This window comes from Bidens hawaiensis, unplaced genomic scaffold, assembly GCF_021521415.1.
Source record: "Bidens hawaiensis isolate Kalapana, Puna unplaced genomic scaffold, B.hawaiensis_p1.1 tig00031165_1, whole genome shotgun sequence".
Taxonomy (NCBI): Eukaryota; Viridiplantae; Streptophyta; class Magnoliopsida; order Asterales; family Asteraceae; genus Bidens; species Bidens hawaiensis.
Genome location: NW_027495239.1, coordinates 155,766 through 177,265, shown reverse-complemented (window position 1 = coordinate 177,265; position 21,500 = coordinate 155,766). Strand labels below are relative to the sequence as shown.

The 21,500-nt window shown below is 34.6% G+C and overlaps 1 pseudogene across 1 annotated transcript; it reads left to right on the top strand.

Moving 5' to 3' along the window:
* Positions 1–480: 480 nt before the first annotated feature.
* Positions 481–4,690, top strand: LOC143581750 (heavy metal-associated isoprenylated plant protein 7-like; annotated as a pseudogene). Its single transcript, XR_013143879.1, has 5 exons — positions 481–540; positions 645–807; positions 1,079–1,287; positions 1,406–1,496; positions 4,217–4,690. The product of XR_013143879.1 is annotated as a heavy metal-associated isoprenylated plant protein 7-like (transcript).
* Positions 4,691–21,500: the final 16,810 nt, after the last annotated feature.

The following is a 21,500-nucleotide window of genomic DNA, read 5'->3' as shown; positions in this document are numbered from 1 at the left end:
ATACAATTGGAACACTATGATCAAGGAAGACGAGATTAGTGGAAAATATATACGACGTTGTAGACAAAAAAAGAAAAGACTTATCTGACGTGGCATAAATAAAATCCACGTCATGATTATGATGAGTGAGTTGAGTGCAATTCTCGTTAGACCTGATGGTCCTCATTATCAATATCAATATCCAGCTCAATCACACACTCCCTTTTCACCTCGATTAAATCACACACAACTGTGCGTTACTGTGTGTTTTTGTGCTTCAATTAATACAGGCCTGTCAGTCAGTCAGTCAGCCCATTATAAAACCCTAAATCAGCTTCTTCACATTTAAACGTACACAGCTCTTAATGGGAGAGGTATGTTCTTCTATCTATTCTTCACTTTTCTCAACCCTAGCTATTATTATTATTATTATTATTATTATTATTATTATGATTATGATTATTATTATTATTATTATTATTATTATTATTTTAAGTGAAAATGAGTCTTTATATGGGTTTGGAAATTGAAACAAAAGTGAGTTTCTTTGATGTGGGTATGGTTTTAACGAGTCTTTTAGTAAAAAAAAAAAAAAAAGGGAGTATTCTTAATGTTGGTTTAATTTGTTGATTAATGTTTGTTTTTCCGATAATCATTGTTATTAGGAGGAAAAGAAGGTGGAACACGAGGCGAAACCGGTCATCGGAGATGAAAATAAGGGGGAGTCGTCCAAATACCCACCACCGCCGCAAGAAGTTGTCTTGAGAGTGTTCATGCATTGTGAAGGCTGTGCTAGGAAAGTCCGAAAATTCCTTAGAGGCCTTGAAGGTTCGTAATTATTTATTTTTAAATTTCTTCTAAAGCTGCTCTTGGAAAGAGTTTAGAGGGTCATACATGTACCATTAAAAATGACATCAAAGAATTTTCAGTAGGATTGGTTTTATCATTTAAAATGACACAACTTATTGTCTTATTAACTACCTCTCTGTTATAAATCGATCATTTGTGATATAGACGATAGATAAATTATGACATTTCGATCGAATTTTATGAGCTTTGATGAAATTTTCTTTGGTTTAATTAATGCTTAAACGTACAGGCGTTGAAGATGTTATTACGGATTGTAAGACTCATAAGGTCACAGTGAAGGGAGAAAAAGCAGATCCAATGAAGGTTTTAGAAAGACTTCAGAAAAAATGTCACCGGAAAGTTGAGCTTTTGTCGCCGGTACCAACTCCGGCAACAGAGGAGCCCAAGAAGCCGGAGCAAGAAGATGCACCAAAACAGGAAGAGAAGAAAGACATGCTGGTACGTCGTATTTGGTTCTTATCATGTTGTCTAGATCAATCGAATTAATATGAGGTTAATTTTTTAATTTTTAACATGTATATATATCGTCTTTTTCATTTGTTCCGATGACATGCAGCCTCCGCCGGTGATAACGGTGGTGTTGAAGGTAAACATGCATTGTGAAGCTTGTGCCCAAGGGATCAGAAAACGCATTTTGAGGATGAAGGGTAATTTACTATTTTATTTTCACATAATATTTACCGAAGGAAACCTTTTTTCTTTTGCTTTTGCACATCCTTCAATCTTCTTTTCTCACGTTTAGTGCGTGTCAGAGCGTATATATTTATTTAAGAGTAAATACACACCTTAAAAATAATAATAAAAATATCCTTTTCACTAATACGAAAAGGAAAAATCTTTAAAATAGTTAATTTTTAATCATGGTTTTCACAAATAGCTTAAAGATCAAACAAAATATCAAAACTAGTCAAAATATTTCGTCGGATTCGATTAAAACCAGTTCTGATCTGACTGAATTTTTGGACATTTAAAATTGTGCCACGTGTCAACGTATTCGACAGAATTTCTTAAAACTCCGTCGGATCCGATTGAATTTTAGTGGTTCCGACTGAATTCTTCATCTTCTACCTCTTAAACCCTAAACCTCTATAATCAACCTCCATCTCCATCTCCATCTTTCTTATTTCTTCACAAAATCAAGCAAATTAATAGTGCAAATAGCTTAATTTATCGATGAGAACACAACCATAGTGATCAATTTCACTTTAGAACTCAAAATCAAAAACCCCAAATTGACATATCCAGGGCTCGTCGGTCAAATTAAACAGTCCGATCCGACGGAAGCATGAACTGAACCGTCTGATCCGATTGTCTTTTCCTCCAACGGTTCTTCATGCTAATTAGTCGGCCAGGAGGTTAAAGTGTATGATCCGACAGATGATCTAGCAACATGGTGAATTGTGATTGGTTCAAAATTCCGTCAGATCAGTTAGTGTTTTGGTCGGATCCGACTGAAGAATATAGCTAGTTTGAAAATTTGTTTTGGTCTTTGGCCGGATTTGAAAACCTTAGTCAAATATGTCTATTTTAAGAATTTTTTTCCATATAAAAATCAATATGAAAACTAGTAACCAAAATTTCCCGTTTCTTTCTCTATTTTTTGTCTCACTTCTTTTAATCATAAGGTTGGTGTTGTAAATAAAATTACAAAAACATAATTGTAGTTTGTGAAGATATATATGTATAGCCGATGAGATTTCGAATATGCATCTCATACGAGGTATGCATATAACAGACGGTGAAGGTTCATGTACATTTTAATCTTAACATGAGAACGTAGGAAATAATACTAATTTATAAAAAAAAATTGGAACTTAAAAACAATACTAACTACAATACCAATCTACATAAACAATGATTTATAATAACAAAGAAAAAAAAAACCTAAAAATTCAACAAAAAAATCAAAATCAAGAACAAAATAATAACAACAAATACTTATAACAGCAAAAGGAAAAAAAATATAATAATAACAACAAAATATAAATAAGCAAATACTTATAACGTCTCATAATTGAAAATTAGCAAATAAGAACAAAAAGTAACATCAAACACCTATAAAAATAAACTTAATGATAATAGCAAATTAGTTCTCACTATTTTAATGTTAAAAATAAAATGTATTTAATCATATTTCTATTACAGACTAGCCATATATATATATAGGGTTGAGTTATAATAAGAAGATTAGTTTTCCTAGGAAGGATAGGAAATAATCTTGTCTATTCATTTGATAATTGAATGATTGATATTAGATTAAAGAGATCATCAAGTATAAAACAAGGGTAATGACATATTAGGGATAACACATTTGTTGACTTTCTCTCTCCACATACAAGACACATGTCAAATACCCCCATCATTTTAAAACGCTTATAACTTTTATATACGACATTTTTTTTTTCAAAACAATTTCACCATAAAAATGAGTGTTTTTTTTTATCTTTTATATGAGTACCATATTGCTTTATAAAAATAAAAAAAATCGTGGGTTTTTACAAGGTGTGTTTTATCGTAATTGTGTTTACAAAATTGTGTTATACAATTGTGTTTTATTTTTTCATAGTGTTTTTTGCATTGTGTTTTTTACATTGTGTTATTTAATTGTTTTTTCATTGTGTTTTTGTCATTGTGTTTTTATTTTCATAGTGTTTTTTCCATTATGTTTTTACATTGTGTCTTTTTCATTGTGTTTTTCATAGTGTTTTATTTTCTGGCGAAATTTCCGAAGACTTTTCCGGCAAGGTGGTGGCGGTGGGCTGTGGTAGTTGTAGGAGATGAGTAAAAATTTAAGTGGGTTTTAATTAAGTGTGTTTTAATTAAGTAGATTTTTGAAATTAAATTAAGTGAGTTTTAATATTAAGGTAGTAGACTAAAATACCCTTCTTCTTAGCCTTTCTAGAAATACCAAACTTCTTATTTGATCCTTTATATATATATATATATGTATGTATATATATTTATATATATGTATGTATCTTGCTAATTACATATAGTTATTTTATTTTGGGAAAGAAAAATAATATATAAAAAAGGATAAAAAAGACCTTGTTTAAAAGCATTTTAGTAATTTTGTCATGACTTATGAGTTATGAAACATATCTCATGTATATTTGTCCCGTTTTGGACACCGTAGGGTTCATTACGAATCTCTCACATAGTAAGACACTAATTCAATTAAGGAGGAGTGCTTTAGTGGTATTTTCATTATTTCTTCCAACCAAGATCAAGTGTAGTTACTTTTCTTATCTTCCAACTAATAATAAGAAATGCCGTTCAAATAATAATAATAATAATAATAATAATAATAATAATAATAATAATAATAATAATAATGTTCTAATTTTGTAATTCTGTGGGCATGTAGGGGTGGAAAGTGCAGTCCCGGATCAAAAGAACTCACAAGTGGTGGTGAAAGGCACCTTTCCGGCGGCGGAGCTGGTGGAACATGTACAAGACAACTGGCAAAACCGCCGTTATTCTAGCAAAAGATCCCGAGCCCAAGACGGAGGAAAACAAGACCGACCAAAAGGACGGTGGCGATAAGAAGGAAGATGAGAAGAACGTCGGCGAGGATGCCGAGAAACAAGAAGCGGCCGGCAAGGAGGAGACGGCGGCAGCCGTCATGGAGATGAGAAAAAATGGTTATTATTATTATTATTATTATCCGCCGGTGAATTACCAAGTATACCCTTCAAGCTACGCTGCGGAGCCTGCGCATTCGTATCCATCACAAGCCCCACAGATGTTTAGTGATGAGAACCCCAATGCATGCAGTGTAATGTAAATAAAGGAGGGGTAAAACTGGAAAGTAGTCACATGGAAGTTGTTTTGAGCTTTTGTAATGTGTCATGTCTGCATATCTGGACTTGTGTGGAGTATAAAAGTGTGCATAAAAAAAAGCTCTTGAGTTTTGTGAACTGTTTTTAGTTTTTGAGAAATAAAATCTGATACATGTTCTACAACTATTAGCATAAATAAAATCTAAATACGACACATTCGTCATAGACTTTGTTTTAAGTATAAGTCGCACAATTATTAATATATATTGCGAGATTATTTAAGTTTATTTGTAATTATGTCGCAGATGAAATTGTTCATCTCCCACGTGCTATGCGTTGTAATCTGGTTAATTTGTATGATAACTCTTCTTTGTACAATGACTTAATTCACACACACATGTGTGTCAGTGTGTGTGATATCAACGTATCATAATAAGTTGGAGTAACCTTCTAAAATATTAATATATTAGAACAAATCGAGTGACAAAAGGCATAAATACTTGTTACCTAGTGAATGTTATGACACATGAGAAAAGCTTGGCCGCTTACCTATAGGGATGTGACATAAACTTGGCCACTTACCAAAAGGGATGTGACATAAATCTAAAGTAGAAACAAGAAGATAGGGTTATGAGAAGGAACACTCATATATAGAGACATCAGCAAGGTATTTCATGATGTACAATTTATAAAATGTAAATTATATCAAACTCTTACTATATATATATATAATTGGTATCATTTAAGAACTCTAAAAAAGTTAAGAACTCTTAGAAACCCTTAACAAACAAACAATTTTTTATTTTTTTTATATATTAACATTATTTAAAAGTAGTTTTATCATATTTTATATAAAACTTTTTGATTACATATATTAATCACAAGTTTACATATATGTAAAATTTATATACTAACAAATTTGCATATGTGTTAAACAAAACATAGATATGTATAAAAACTAATTTTCAGAATTGTAATTGTAGATATAGATAGATAAAACTAATCTCAAAGAACATTAATATACAAATTTTTTTATAAAAACATTAGTTTTCAATGGCTCATTCAAGTTATTAAATAATTTTACAGTTCTGTAATGATACTCATATATATATATATATATATGTATATATATATATAGAAAATGGTTAAAATAAAAAGACATAGTTTTGTAAGAAGAGTAGAAATAATTTAAAACTTAGAGTTAGGAAACTATGTAGCCTAAATCCTAGATCCTAGGAAACTATTTGGTATTTTAAAAACTACCAATCACAACCACTAGATCATAGATCCAATAGCTTAGATTTATTCTTACTCTTCCTAGAAAACTATTTCTTTTTATTATAATTCATCCATATATATATATATATATATATATAAAGAGAGAGAGAGAGAGAGAGCAAGGTTAGGGGAGAGGGGGTGGTTCCATTTTCATCACCCACCACACCCAATGGTGGTGTGCCACCTCATCCAAACCAAATCCATCACATGTGATGGAATTTAGTATGGGTGGTGGTGTAGTGTGAATGTGTGATAAGATTTTTGTTTTGTTTTGTTTTTTTTTTGCAACTTAAATAAAAACAATATTTTACTGGAACATAATACAACTTAAAAATTAGAACTAAAAAATAAAAGTTACAATAAACGTCTACTTCTCGTCTGAATCCGGAAATTCCAAACCTTAAGAACCTATAAGTTCAACTAGATCCCATCTCAACCGATGGTGAATATTGTCATCCCGCAAGTCTAATTGCACATCATCGGGAACGGGGACTTGAGTAGGAGGATCCGGTACCCAATCTGGAGAAATTGCATGTCCATCTTCTTTTATTAACATATTGTGTAATATGATGCATGCATACACGTAGCTAGAGATCGTGGGTTTTTTCATTGCACGAACCGGTCGACTAAGTATGCACCATTTACCCTTTAAAACACCGAAAGCTCTCTCGACATCTTTTCTTGCCGATTCTTGCAACTTCTTGAACACTTTTTCATTTTCCTCGACAGGAAACGAAAAGACTTTCACAAAAACATACCATTGCGGGTAGATACCATCGACAAGATAGTAGCCACGCCAGTAATATCTCACGTTGACAATATACGGACAGAAAAGTGCGGTACCATCTGTTACGCTCTGAAACAACGGTGATGTGTACAGAACAGTGTTGTCGTTGTTTGAGCCGGGAACACCAAAATAAGAATGCCAAAACCATAAATCATTTGACGCAACCGCTTCAAGTGAGATGGTCGGTCGTTTGATATCACCCCTAACATACGCCCCTCGAAACTCCCGTGGACAATTCCTCCATTCGATACGTGTATAATCGATGCTACCGAGCATCCCTGGAAAATGCCATCTAGCCTCATGCGCGGCGTAAAGATGTGTAATGTCGTGTCTTATTGGTTTTCGTAGAAACTCTTTGCCATACAATTTAATACTCGCGTTACAAAAGAACTATAGAAATTCACGTGAAGTTCTCTCAGACATTTGTAAGTATTTATCGAATTGGTTGGGTGGGTTACCTGTCGCTAATTGACGAATAGCGGATGTGCATTTTTGAAGCGCCGTAAAACTTCGTTTGCCCCTTGCGTCGTAAGATTCTTGAAACCATTCTTCTTTTGCTTCGACGTCGGCTACAATCTTTAAAAATAAAGATTTTGGCAAATGAAAGCGTTCCTTAAACGTCTCGTCATTGTATTTCGGCTCCTCCATAAAATAGTCGTTCATTAGCACTTCGTGGGCATGTATACGATCACGATCCACAATTTATTTCTTTGGACGGCTCGGGCCTTCAAGTTCGTTATATAACAACGGGAACCATTCGAGAATGTTATCGTTCGAAGACGAAGAGCTATCGGTGTGTAATGGAACCAAGTTGTTCGGAAATTCCATATTTTTTTGTTTTGAACGAAGTGGAAGATTGAGAGTGTTTTGAGTTGGATTTGGTTTTGAGTTGGATTGAAATGGTTGTTTATGTTTTATTTATATTGTTTATTTTTTTTATTTAAATCCCCCCCCCCAAACGGTCAAAACCCACCCAACGGTAACATTTCTTGGTTTCCACCGCGTGATGGCCATCACGCAAAAACCCCCATCACGCTAGATGGGGGCACCGGAGGCGGTGTTTGTGAGGCCATCACGCTAGACGGGATGCCACCACACTCCACCCCGTCCCCTCTTATAATAAGAAGTAAATTTTTCTTAAAAAATGTAGAAAGTGTGTGCCCATTATATCTAATAAAAGACACCGCACAATAAACACACTTTCCATATCCACCATCAGATCAACAATCTAAAGCACCAGATTACTTCTTACACTTTTTAGACACACTTTACTTTTTATTTTAAAACCACCCTATGTGTGTGTGTGTGTGTGTGTGTGTGCATGTGGAACTATTACAATGTTTTTCTTAGTTTTTTATAACCTCCTATATCTACCTACTAAAATAAAGGAATCTTCTATATGCTAGGTGTCATTTCAGTATTCACCCAATTTATTATTTTCCCCCTCACATATTTTATGGTTTATTTATTATTACCTTAATTATCTAATTATCTAACTCACTGCTTCCAACAGGGTTTATTTTTCATTCTTCTATTTAGGGTTTACATTCTTCGATTTCTTTCAAAGCATCAGACTATCATCTCTATTCTTCATAAGGTATTTGATTTGCATTCACAATTCTTCAATTTCGATTTTATCTTAACGATAGCTTTAAACATGCATATGAAAGTTTATTGAAATTCACAACTCAGATATGAATGTTTAATGGGCATTTCAATTTTCAGAGTTGGCTACAGCAGAAGTTAATACAAATTTAAATGAATCTGATTACTTATTATAATTTGAATTAACTATGTGAAGTTTCTCAAGAAGACATAAGATAATTTTGTTTTCTTTTGTTTGCATTTCACATAACACACCATACAGTATACGCAGGCTTTGATGAAATTATTTGTATTTCATATGAAATAACCAATTCAATCAAAAAATGTTACAGGAATGCACTTATATGTTTTTTATGCTTTATTTGTGGCTAAGAGTTTTGATGTGTGGGTCATTAGAACTATGTTTGATTTGGTTAACACACACTAGCTTTTCATCCCGTGTATTACAAATCTAAAAAAGATGGAGAGTTTTGCAAAATAATGGGCATTGTTCGACATCTGTCATCACAGTCAGTAATGAAGAGTTTGCAAAAGATGGTGTAGTGGTAAAGAGCCTCAAAACTTTCCCGCAATCATTAGACAATTATTATTTTTTAATTCTTTTTCTAATTTATTATTATCTAATTAGTATAAAATTATAAATAAAAGATATAAATGTGGGACAAAAAATTTGATTGGCTAGAAGAGATGAGGAGAGGCGTTTTGTGGATAACTCTCCATGCCAAAACTTATCTCATAACTTAGAGGGGGCGGTGTTCATAGAGTTTTGGGGGAATTTTGAGATGAGAAACGTCTCCACTACAAATGATCTAATGAGATTGGACGTCAAAGGGCGTCCTAACTGTGAAAGCGGTGAACCATGTTTCTAACTTGAGTTGGGAAGTTGTGTAGTAATTTTATTTATATTTTGATACGATGATTATGTAATTGAACTTTTCTCATTTAATGTAACATGTCATTTTAATTATATTTAGATTATTCATGGAGTTATTATTATATAATTTACATTGTTCAATCCGGGTAACACACGGGTACCTAAGCTAGTTTAAACAATATAAGCTTTTGTCATATGTTTCATTCTATTTGATTGTTTTCTAATAACTTGCATTCATTTAATTAAAAAAAGAGAAAACGGAAAAAAAAACTAAATATGTAGTTATGTTTAATATTTTTCTTTCGACGTTCTGTTAAACTTTGTTGAAAACGGAGTTATATTCATAATCGATTTTTTTTATCATAAACTATAGCGAGTTCAGTACCGTACCGATATCATGACGAACCGAATCAATACAGTCTCAACAACATTGGTACCGATATTCATTACATAGTTTTCAATGAACGTATAACATGTGTTGATATCTTCATGAGAATATCACGACTTTAATTTTGGGTTCTCTCTTTTAGTTTCTATAGTGAATTCAAGTACCATAACAATATAAACTGATACTAACCGATTATTGTCATCCGTATTACCGTGTAGCATAGGAAATCCTATTACCTCAACTTAAATTAACTACTCTTAAAATACCTGACAAGTCAATTTATTGACTTTTATATATCACTATAAATGGCTCCGATCGGTTGAATATGCATATAATAATAAAAGTTTGTTGAATTTAAACGTATAGGAAGCGAGGGTTAAATTATTTTATAAAGATAGAACAAAAATAAAAAGAATTTTTGGTAAAAAAATATTAAAAATAAATAAAAAATAAAAAAACAAGAATGTTTCTTCTGTCTTCCCCGTTCCCAGAAAAACAACAATAATAAAAACCAAAAAAAACACAAAAAACAATGTTGAGGAAAATGGATAATTATTCTTTTTATTATTGTTTGTTTTATTTTTCGTCAAAGATTGTATCTTTTTTCTTTGATGTGTCTTTTTTTTTATATTATGTTATATTACTCAATTTTGTTATATTTTGGGATATATTGTGTCTTTTTTATTTATTATTGTGGTTTTTGTTTATTTACATCGTTATGTCTTTTTTCTCAACATTGGGTCTTTTTCGTTTTTTAACATGAAAGATGGGGAAACATTTTAGTTTTTTTAATTTTTTTGTCATTTATTTTTATATTGAGTTATGAATTTTTTATTTTTATTTGTTTTGAATTTTAAAGGGGTTTTTTGTGTTACACAAATTCTTCTTATAATACTTATTTTGTCTCATTTGCATCTTAATTTTTCGCTGGAAAGTGATTCTTATAAACTGCAGCAAACACACACAATAAGGTTAATCTTTTGGTTAACTAGTTTTGTAATATGTTTCCTTTAATCTTGATTCAAAAAGTATGATTACTTTTTCCTGTGACCACAAGATAAAGTGTAAATATACTAATATGTAAGATCAGTTATTTAATTTCTGGCTTTTGATTATGAAAAAGCACATATCTAAACCCAAATAGGTTAGATCGATGATTTCACCGGGTATAGGTTATAGAAAATAGGTTAAGGGAAGTTAGGATCTAGCAGTTCCGACGACGATGACCTGCAAAACAGAACCACCGTGAACTCGTTACGGGAAAGACGAGGGTGGGGGTCTTCCCGTAACCACCATCCGGCGTGAGAATAAGTACAACTCTAAAGAGAGAAAATACTTAATTGATTGATGTAATATGTGGAGTGTATCCATACCTCATGAAGATGAGTTGGGTATTTATAGCCGGAGATTTAGGGAATATTATCGGTGCAGCTGTCTTCTTCTAGAAGATGTTTTTTCTAACTAATTGGACACGTGGCAGCTTTTAATATGGAGTGACAGCTATCCATGTGCATGGTTGTAACAAGCTATCCAGCTGTTCTCCTCTGATTTGCTACCATGTCACGTGTTTTTCACGAAGGAATATTTGTATTAGCTTTCTAAAAGGAAGTTGGTTATAAATTTTAATATATCATTATTTACTTTAGTATTAATTTATTTATTATATAACTTTATCTTAGTATTTAAATTAGAGTGTGCAGCTTTTAGCACGTGATAGTCATTTCACATTAATAATGTATTGGAGGAGCATATATTGCTACACACAATACCACTCTCTGCAACTCTTGGGTTTCTTCCTCTCAAAACAAATGGTTTCTCCATCATCATGCTCGTTCGTCCTCCCTAGAATCAAACATGTTATATGTAATCTATAACATATTGTATGCAGTGATCGGGTCAGTTTAAAAAATGTCGGTTTTCCTTGGTTTCGACCCGAGGACCGACCCGAACCCGAAAATTTCATAGAATAGGAACCGAGGACCTTCTTACGTGCATCACATCGGTTCGGTTTTGAGAAAAAATGGGTCCGGTTCTCGGGTATTTTCGGGCTGACCCGAAATCTGCACACCCCTATGTGATTCCACTTATGGAATGTCATAGATTGAAGTAGGAATCTAATCCAATTGGTCTTGCATCAATTGGACATATATGGGATTTTTGGAAAATATTTGTATTCAGTTGTATTAAATGTTGATATAGAGACTGAAAATAGGTTGCTGTAGAATATGATTTTTTTGTATGCTTGTGAGTATTAAAAAATTATATGGAAAATGTATGTTGTACCTAATACTTGAAAGTATATGTGGGAATTATTTGGTGATTTATTTACATGTTTTGGTTGGTTGGAAAAATCAGTTTTGATGACTTAAAACTTGTTCAAATTGATCAACATACGGTTTAGTAAAAATAATTGTAGTTTATATTAGGATTCTTGTAGTAGATTGGATTTTGACTTTATTGGTCAACCTGGAACTATTTGACTACATGTTTAGTCTTACTTGTGAAAAATTGAACTTGGTAAATATTGGACTTAGTCATAGGATTTCATGAAAAGTGGCTAAGTGCAAGTTATATGATTTGTTGTTAAGTCGTGACTAGGAATATCATGTAACTATTCGAAGTCTATATAATTGGTTAAAAGTCACCAATGGGCCGTCGGTTAATATTTTGGGCCAAAGGTCAACATTTTGGTCAAAAGGTCAATATTTTGGTCAACGGTCAACAAAACTCGAACTTTAGTCTTCGGTCACCGAGACTTGGACTTTTTAGTCAACAGTCAACAAATTGGACCTTTTGGTCAAAAGTCAAACTTTGGTCAAAGTCAAACAAAAGGCAAACTTTGGTCAAAGTCAACAAAAAGTCAAACTTTGGTCAAACTTCTAATAAATAGTGGGATTGTTTGGATACTAAAGATTATAGGAATCGCTTAGCAAATTCTTATAGTGCTTGTATGATTTAGGCACTAGAACAACTTTGACTTAAGCAGTTTACTTTCATTTGAACCGCATTCGAGGTGAGTTTTACTACCCCTCTTTTTACTTACTCCTTTTGGGGGAGAAAACATGCATACAAAACTTTTTGGATATTGTAGACTTTTTTTAATACCTCATGTGTACATAGTGAACTTAAACTGAAGCCTCCCTTACACATTGGACCATTAACAATTGTACATTGGCTGGGTAATGAAAGGTAGTAATACTGGGTTTGACGAACCCCCACGGGGATCTTAGGAAAGGGAGTCACCGGGTGTATTCATTTACTAGAAACACAATATGCACTAGTATTATATTAGACTCTGTGGGTGGCAAACAAACTAACAAGTCAGTCTCGGTCACAATGGAACTTACACTAATGTAACATGATTACTAGCCTAATTAACTAGTGGTATTACTAATGCATACATTATACATACTTTATCACTTACAATGTCTACTTACTTAATGGTTTGTTTGACGAACTTGTTTTAAACTCAAACTTGTGAACTCACCAATTGTTGTGTTGACCCATTTTAGCATGTCTTTCTCAGGTCGTTAAGATCAAGTGCACGGATAGGAGATGCATTCATGGTCACTCACAAACACTGCATCATAACTTGAAAGTTTTCAATTAATAATCTTATGGCATGCGCTTGTTTTGCGCCTTAAGCTGTTTTCCTGTGTTTAGGGATTTATGTTTCCCGCTATGTTACGTTTCCGCATTTTAAAACAATAGACATTAACTCTGAAATGCTTTTCCCCAAATATGAGGCAATAAAGTTTATTTAAAATATTTAGACGTTGTTTGGTGTAACTAATGACTGAGATCCTGGTTTGTCACGTGCCTCGCGGTAAAATCCCCGCACGTAGAAATTGATGGTATGACATAATATTTATATATAGCTTTTCGCACATCAAGTATTTGGCGCCGTTGCTGGGGACACGGTTTGAGGCGATTAGAGAACGACCCGAGTTTGGGGGTTTTCCTTTTGTATTTTTCGCATATATCTAGATTAATATAGTTAGTTATTTTATATTATTATTAATTGTCTAGTTTTAGTTTAATTTTAGTTTTAATTAACTTTTGTCCACTACTATCTGGTGCACGTGATCCATTTCTGTTTAATTGTGCAGTAATGGAGACTTACGGGATTGTATTCAAAGAACAAAAACGTTACACCTTTTGGCAGATGGAGATACGGAGGATTTTGGATTTCAAAGCGAAAAATCGAGTGAAACCCCGGTTACGTTTGATGTTTGACTTAAGGGGGAATCTTCTGGGTTATGAAAACTCACATGGTGAATTCATTGAGCAAATACCAGATCCGGATGAGGTAATGTTTGGTTGGTTGCGTATCATCCATGATACATATCCAAATGCCCCATTTCCGACCCAACAGGCTTTAGATGGAATTCGGCTTGGTTTAATGAGTTAGTCACAACATAGTGAGTCGATTATCAAGTTTGAGGTTGATGGGATGGAAATTCAAATTGAAGAATATGTTCCTTCATGGGAGGACAAGTTTAGGGGTGAGTTTGGTGAAGAGTTGATGGATTTTACCGTTACAGATGAAGGAGAGTTTGACCCGCTTGGCGATTTAAAGTTGCTTGAGGATCTATTGTATAACGAGCCAAGTACAGGGATCACAAAGGATCCGTGTGAGGAGAGCCATGAGGTGGTTGGTGATTCAGTCTTTGCACCATTGCACTTTGATTGTGAAAAACCAAAACATGAACCGTACTCAATCTCCATTCGGGATGTCGAGGTTTAAAAAGTTGGCTAAAAGAATTAAAAGAGGGATATCTGGGCTCAAGGATCATGGTTTGATGACGAGTTTGAATTACCCATCTCACTGTACTAAATCATTTTCGGGGGAATTTAAGAATTGGTGGTTCGAGCTGAATTCAGATTTTCTGGATCACATGAGTTTTGCAGTTGGTTTCTTCCCCACTAATTGTAAACGGAGAGTGTTAAGGAGCATTGATGGGAAGTGTATAAAGGAGAAGCTTCCTAATTGAGGTTTAGGGAGTGAGTCCGGCTGAAGAGTCGTATATAAACATAGCGCTTCCCGGGAGGTAACCGGGTAATATGTTTCATTTTATTTTGTTTTAGTTTTGGTTTTGTTTCTCCAATACTCCAGTTGCTTCTTTTCTTGTTTGTAGGTTGTTCAATGGATTGTTGATGAGCTAGGGTTTGAAGAACGTGCGGGGATGCCAATTGCTTCATGATTTGACGTGAAAATATCGTATTGATGGGCGCGGAGCAAGACTCATGACACACGTTCACTGATATTTTCCAGGGGAGTCTGTTCCAGTTTTTGTTATGTTATTTGTATCTTTTTTCTGTCTCACATTGAGGATAATGTGAAATTTAAGTGTGCGGATAGGGAATTGATGTTTTAAATGTACTAATAAATAACAAAAATAAAACTAAAGAGAGGTTTAAAAGAAAAACATATTAAAAACGGAAAAAGATTTTAAAATTTTTTGTCCCTTGTTTTCAAATTTTTGCATTAAATAGAAAATGATATTAACTAACGATCATTATCACTCTTAAATTCTTAAAGTAAAAATGAATTTTTTTCTTTGAACCAGAGCATATAATTTGGGATGTGTTGTTGGGCTCAGCTCTTTAGTTGGTATAGACAGTACCTGTTTGACTTTAATTGAATCTTAATTTACTTGAACTTTCGTGGGATGCATTAAAATAATTTTGGGATGAAAGCCTGGGCCATACTCAAGCCTCATGTTTGATTTGATTGCTAAATTTTTATAAAAATCTGAATCTTGAAATACGATGCTTGGGTAGGTTTAGCGTTAGGGTATACTAGTTAGCCCATGATATAAACATAAAAAACATACTTCTAGTTTTAGTGGTGGACACTTCATAGGTGTATGGTTTTATAATCTTATATCCTGTATTGATGGGATGCTGTAGGGTTCAGAGACTATGGGTTGATATACGGTATATCATCTGGGTATTCACATCGCCTAAGTGGATTTGTGAATATTTAAATAAGCTAAAAATAGCGAATACACAATTTATTGCCAAATCATAAGTCATAAAACTTGATCACTTGTGCTTTAAAATACAAATTACATTACTGACTTTATCAAACCACGTTGTTAGGCATATGAGGTCTCCTTGCTCGCGTCCTATTACCATTAAGAAGTGGACCACAAGGCTCACGTCATATGTAAACCCACAGATGAATTCGTGTATACTCACCGATGGTGATGGTCCTAGGGTGTTGCTTGATAACGGGTGTACGCCATGTAGTGGGGAACAGTAGCTTGTTAGTTCTTCATTGCACTTAATTGAGTATCTAAGTGGCTGCCTAGTAGACCTTAATGCTTAAATTTAGGTGGATAAACAATATCCTTGATCGTAGTATTTTTGTTTAAAATGTTATATTCTATTTTGATCAGTTAGATATGAGGTTTAAGTCAACTTAGGGTGGTTCCGGGTCGGTAAAACCAAGCAAAAGAAAAGGAAAAAAAATATATCTTATTATTAATTTGGCTTCCACTAGTTTATATAAACTTGAAAAACGTCACATGTTAATTTGTCTCATTGCGTATGGAAAGGGCATGGGTTTAAAGTGGACCAACACACTGACAATCGCGATTAATGTTTTGATAATGTTTTTGAATTTTGAAAAATAAGTCAATAATTGGCTACTATTTATCGGTTATGATCCTGTGCAGTTTAATTTTTCAGGAACGAAAAAAGTTTAAGTGTGGGGATATTCTATGTGATGCAAAATACATTTAACATTTAACTATTTTATGCTCTTTACCCCATTGTTGCGCTTGTTTTAGGTTTAACTATTAAAGATTATCCATTGTTTCATGCGTAAATTTACATATTGTTGATTGATGTAGGTACCATGGTTAAAGTGCATGGATAACTAAAACTAAGAAGAAGAAACGAAGCTTAACGAAGATTGTATAGAAGACGGACGCTTATACGAGTTTTAACGAGCTGGAAAACAAAGAAAATAAAGAAAAAGGCGTTGGCCGCACCACACGACCAAGGTGGGGGTCCAAGGAAGCGCTACGCGGAGCTCCCATGTCCAAGATGCTGCCCAAAATCAAGTAGCCCGACTGTTTTGTCCTTTAGTGGGCTTGTGGGCTTGGGTTTTGACCTAGTTTGACTTATTAAGCAAGTTTAGAAATATATTTAAGGAAAATAAACCCTATGAACGAATTTTAATCATATTTCCAGCCACCACACCTGTTTTAGGAGAGAAACCAAGAAGGGGGAGCTTACGGTTCTATCTTTTATCCTTCGGTAGTCGGTTTTGATTGTTTTAACAATTTTAAGTTCGTTTTTGAGTTTTTAATCATTCAAACCTTTTGTAATCAGATTCTAATGAACATGTTTGTCATTTATATCTATTTTATCTGCTGTTCATTGATTATGATTGGCTAGATTGGTTTGAATCACCTAGGTTTGATGTTTAACGGTTTAAATTAACTAGTTTAGGGTGCTTAACAAGTAGTTGATTGAATTCCTATTGTAATGTTCACAATTTGTGATGTTATTCAGTGTATACTTGCTGCCATAGATGTATCTTTGGTTGCATGTGCCCCAAGTGGTTGATTGATTGTGGTAGGCATAACATTAGGATTTGTGTTTCCTGAGTCATTCAAGTTAGTGAGTTCACCACCTTTGAGTTGGACTAAGACCTTAGGTGTCAGCTTATTTAGCCGGTTTAGTTGATTTGGTTAGTCATTGCAAGACGACGTGCGGTTTTCCAGCTGTTGATTAGGTTAGTTTGTAAGTTGAGTTATTTTATCCTTAGTATTGAATTACCCCTCTTCTCCTAGGTTTGTAATAGCTCGAGCCTTAGTGAGACCTGTGATTTAGACATGGACCAAGTGACGAGTCATTAGGGTACGTAGATAAACAACCACGAAATAAAAGCTATCTAGGCGTTGTTAGGATTTTCTGGTAAAAATGAACGGTACACTTTGCGTTTATATGAAGCTTAGTAAGAATTGTTTGGTTTTATAAATTTAAGGCTTCGTGTTGAATTGCGAGATTTAGTTATTGATATTTATATATAGGTTTTCGCACATCATCACTGTTCTAGGTGAACTGATCAAGAATTATGAGGAGGAGTCCAAACTGCGGAATATTCAAGCAGAGGAGATGGACAAACATGTCCAGGAACTAAAAGAAGATAATATAAAGCTTGTGAAAGCCTATGATGAACTGGAGAATAAGGCCAAGAATTCTGAGGAAGAAAAGCAATGACTTGTGATTCAGGACTTGCCGCTGGTTAGTAATTTAGCCGTTCTTTTAAAATTTTCTATCTTTTTTCTTGGTCCCTCATTCTTTTGTTATCTTTAGGTTATCGAGCATATCAAAGATGGGTCAGAGCTGGGAGATTGTCTTGCCCTACTTCTGAACGCCTCTTCTCAAGCCGGACGCAAAGTTGTTTTTGAGGAAGGCGTTGAATTTATGAAGAACCAGCGGCCACTTGAAGAGCATCATTTGCATGGCCATGATCTGGAGGTTGAATACAACGAGAAATTACAAGCTTTTGATAAGCTGACCTTTCCTCTTCAAGATGCATTACCTGATATTTCTTCCAAATAAAATGGCGTGCAACTGCTCGGCGAATACCTCTTCGGCCCTTCAGAAGGGAATCCAAAAACTCCTCCCGCTCCTCAAGATCATGATTCATCTCAACCTCCACTTGAATAGAATGTAGATTTTTGTAATCTCAGTTTGTAATAATCATCGATGTATTTTGTAATCTTATTTTGGTAATATATTAAGTATTTCATACACTTTGTGTTATTGTGTTAAATAATATAAGTGTTTTTTAGGATTCTTTTATATATTCCAATAAAGGATTATCCATTAAATGGCACACACATCACCTTAATAGATATTGAGTTCTCAGACCCAAGAAAAGAAATATGTATTTGACACGTGGGTCATTACGGCACGCACACCAATTAAATATTATGACACACAAGCCAACAATATAAAAGATAACTGATTTTTATAAAGGTAAATGATATGCAAGCCTTCTTTACGTTGTCAAATAAAAAAGGTAATACTCGGATCCCTTTGTCAAACAACGGCACGCAGGCCAGAAATAAAATTCAAAATAAGGCACGCGGGCCTCCTTTTATGACATGCAGATCATTACATGTAACACTTCTTTAATTGTGCCACATTTCCATTGTGTGGAACGTCAGTTCCATCCGTTTTTTTCTAACTTGTATGAGCCTTTATTTAAAAATTCTCTTACCTTGTAAGGTCCTTTAGGGCTAGTTTCCCTGAGGGTTCTTAACCAGACACGTCATTATTATGGAACACAAAGTCTTCCTCTTGAAAATTGCAAATCTTAACTCGGGAATCGTAATATTTCTGGAGTTGACGCTTGTAATTACTTTCTCTGATGAGTGCTAACTCACGTATTTCCTCCAATAACTTAAGGTTGAGACGTAATTATGCATCATTGTTAATAATGGACAACGTTCTTGCGGATGGGATCCCAATCTCTACGGGTATCATAGCCTCAGTTTCCTACGTAAGGCTGAATGGTGTTTCTGAGTTACTTGTTTTCTTTTGAGTTCTAAATTCCCATAACACATGTGGCAACTCATGAACCCATCCAATACGCTTGGTTCCCAACCTTAATTTGATCCCATCTGTGATACTCATGTTGGCTCTCTCCACCTGACCATTAGCTTACGGGTGGGCAACTGACCTAAATACTTGATTAATTAGGAGTTCCTTCAACCATTCTTGTAAACCACCGTCTGCAAACAGAGTGTCATTGTCACTAAATATTGTTTGCGGAAGGCTGAAACAACAAATTATGAACTCCCATATGAAGTTATTCATGCTTGCGGCTGTGATAGATGCGACTAGCTTGACTTCAATCCACTTAGTGAAGTAATCAATTGCGACTATTAAAACTTCACACGCCCCGAAGATTTTTGAAATGGGCCCATAATGTCAACAACCCATTTTTGAAATGGCCATGCAGATGACACCGATACTAGCTCATTTTTTAGGGCGCAAGGTGTTTGGTGTATGTCGTTGACATGAATCACATTTTCAAATTTCACAAACAGCATCAACATGTATTCCGGGCCAATAATACACTGCATTCATTAGCTTAGAAACCACCATCCTTGGTCCTGCATGTAAGCCACATGTGCCCTCGTGCACTTATCGAATTAAATAATCAGCGTCTTCCGCATCTACAATCTAAGAAGCGGCCCCAAAAAATACCGACGATAAAGGATACCATCTTGAATCTGATAATTCAAAGACTTGTGACGGATTTTTTGGGCCGCCATTTTCTCATCTGGAAGCACTCCTGAACACAAGTAGGCTACATTGGTGTCATCCATGACGAGACACTCGTTTGAATAACCATAACTTGGTGTTGCGGGACCGATGGCTTGTCTAAAACTTCGATATGCACATCCTTGCCTAAGTGATCAAAACTTTTTGATGCTTATTACTTAGAGCATCCGCAGGATTGTTCTCACTTCTTTTAATATGAATGACTTTACACGATGCAAATTAAAGGATAAGTTCTTTTGCCTAAGATAAGTAAGAGGCCATAGTTTCATTACGGCTTCATATGATCCATTAATTTGCCACGCAATCAACATTGAGTCAACGCGTGCGTCAATGTGTCGCACACCAAGTTTTTTAGTGGTCCGTAATCTTGCCAATAATGCCTCATTCAGACTCATTGTTGGTACTTTTAAAATCAAACCTTATAGCGTACGTGAACTCATGTCCTTCTGGATTAATTAACCTTAAAACCGTACCGGATCCTTCTCCACTAGATGCACCATCCGTGAACAAAGACCAAATCTGATCTTGCTCTGGTGGTACCGGAGGTTGTTGTTCATTCAAACACAACACTAGGCTTCTTTACATTGCGGGACTTCGGTAGCGAAATCCGCCAGAATCTATCCTTTGATTGCGGGTCTTGGTTTATATTCAATTGTATGTTCACCCAATTCAAGGGCCCACTTTGCTAATCTTCCAGGCAACTCAGGTCTGCTCAGCACACTCTTCAATTTGTAACCCGTCAAAACGTTATTTGGATGACCTTGAAAATATCCGCGAAGACGCCTTTCCACATAAACCAATGCCAATCTCTCTAACATAGAGTACCGAGTTTTAGCATCCGCCAATGTTCAACTAACATAGTAAATTGGTGTTTAAATAGTTTTTCTATCCGTTAGCAACACTGCACCAATTGCTATATCTGATACAGACAAATATAAGGTCAATGGTTCTCCAGCTTGTGGTGCGGACAGTGTTGGGAACACCATTAAACATTTCTTCACTTAAAAAATTTCTTGATCGGATTTCGCGTCCATTTAACATGTGATTTTTTCAAACAATTGCGGAGTGTTGAAACAAATGGAAATGACTTAGATGCATGATTATCCAAAAAACTGTTCAACGCTACCAATATTCCATTCAACGTTTGCACTTCTTGGAGGGAAGAAGGTGAAGGCATGTGGGAAATAGCCTGGGTAGCCTTAAATCCTCACTTGTAACTATTTCACCTAGGATCTTTCCTTCTTTCATACCAAAGGAACATTTGCATGGGTTGAGCTTCATGTTGATTCTTTTCAAAGTCTGAAATATTTCTTTGATGTCCCACAACATCTGATCTTCGTCAACACTTTTAATAACCAAATCGTCCATATAAACTTCTAAATTATGCCCAAACTGACCTTTAAATGCGTCATCCATCAATCGTTGATACGTTGCACCCGCGTTTTTCAACCCAAAAGGCATCATTTTATTACAAAATGTTCCCTGATATGTACAAAAATCAGTCTTGTCTTCATCCCCAGCCGCCATGCGGATCTAGTGATATCCTTTGTATGCATCAAGAAAACATTTAAATAAAGGGTGCAACCTCATAAGTCTATTTCTGGTAAGGGATAACAATCC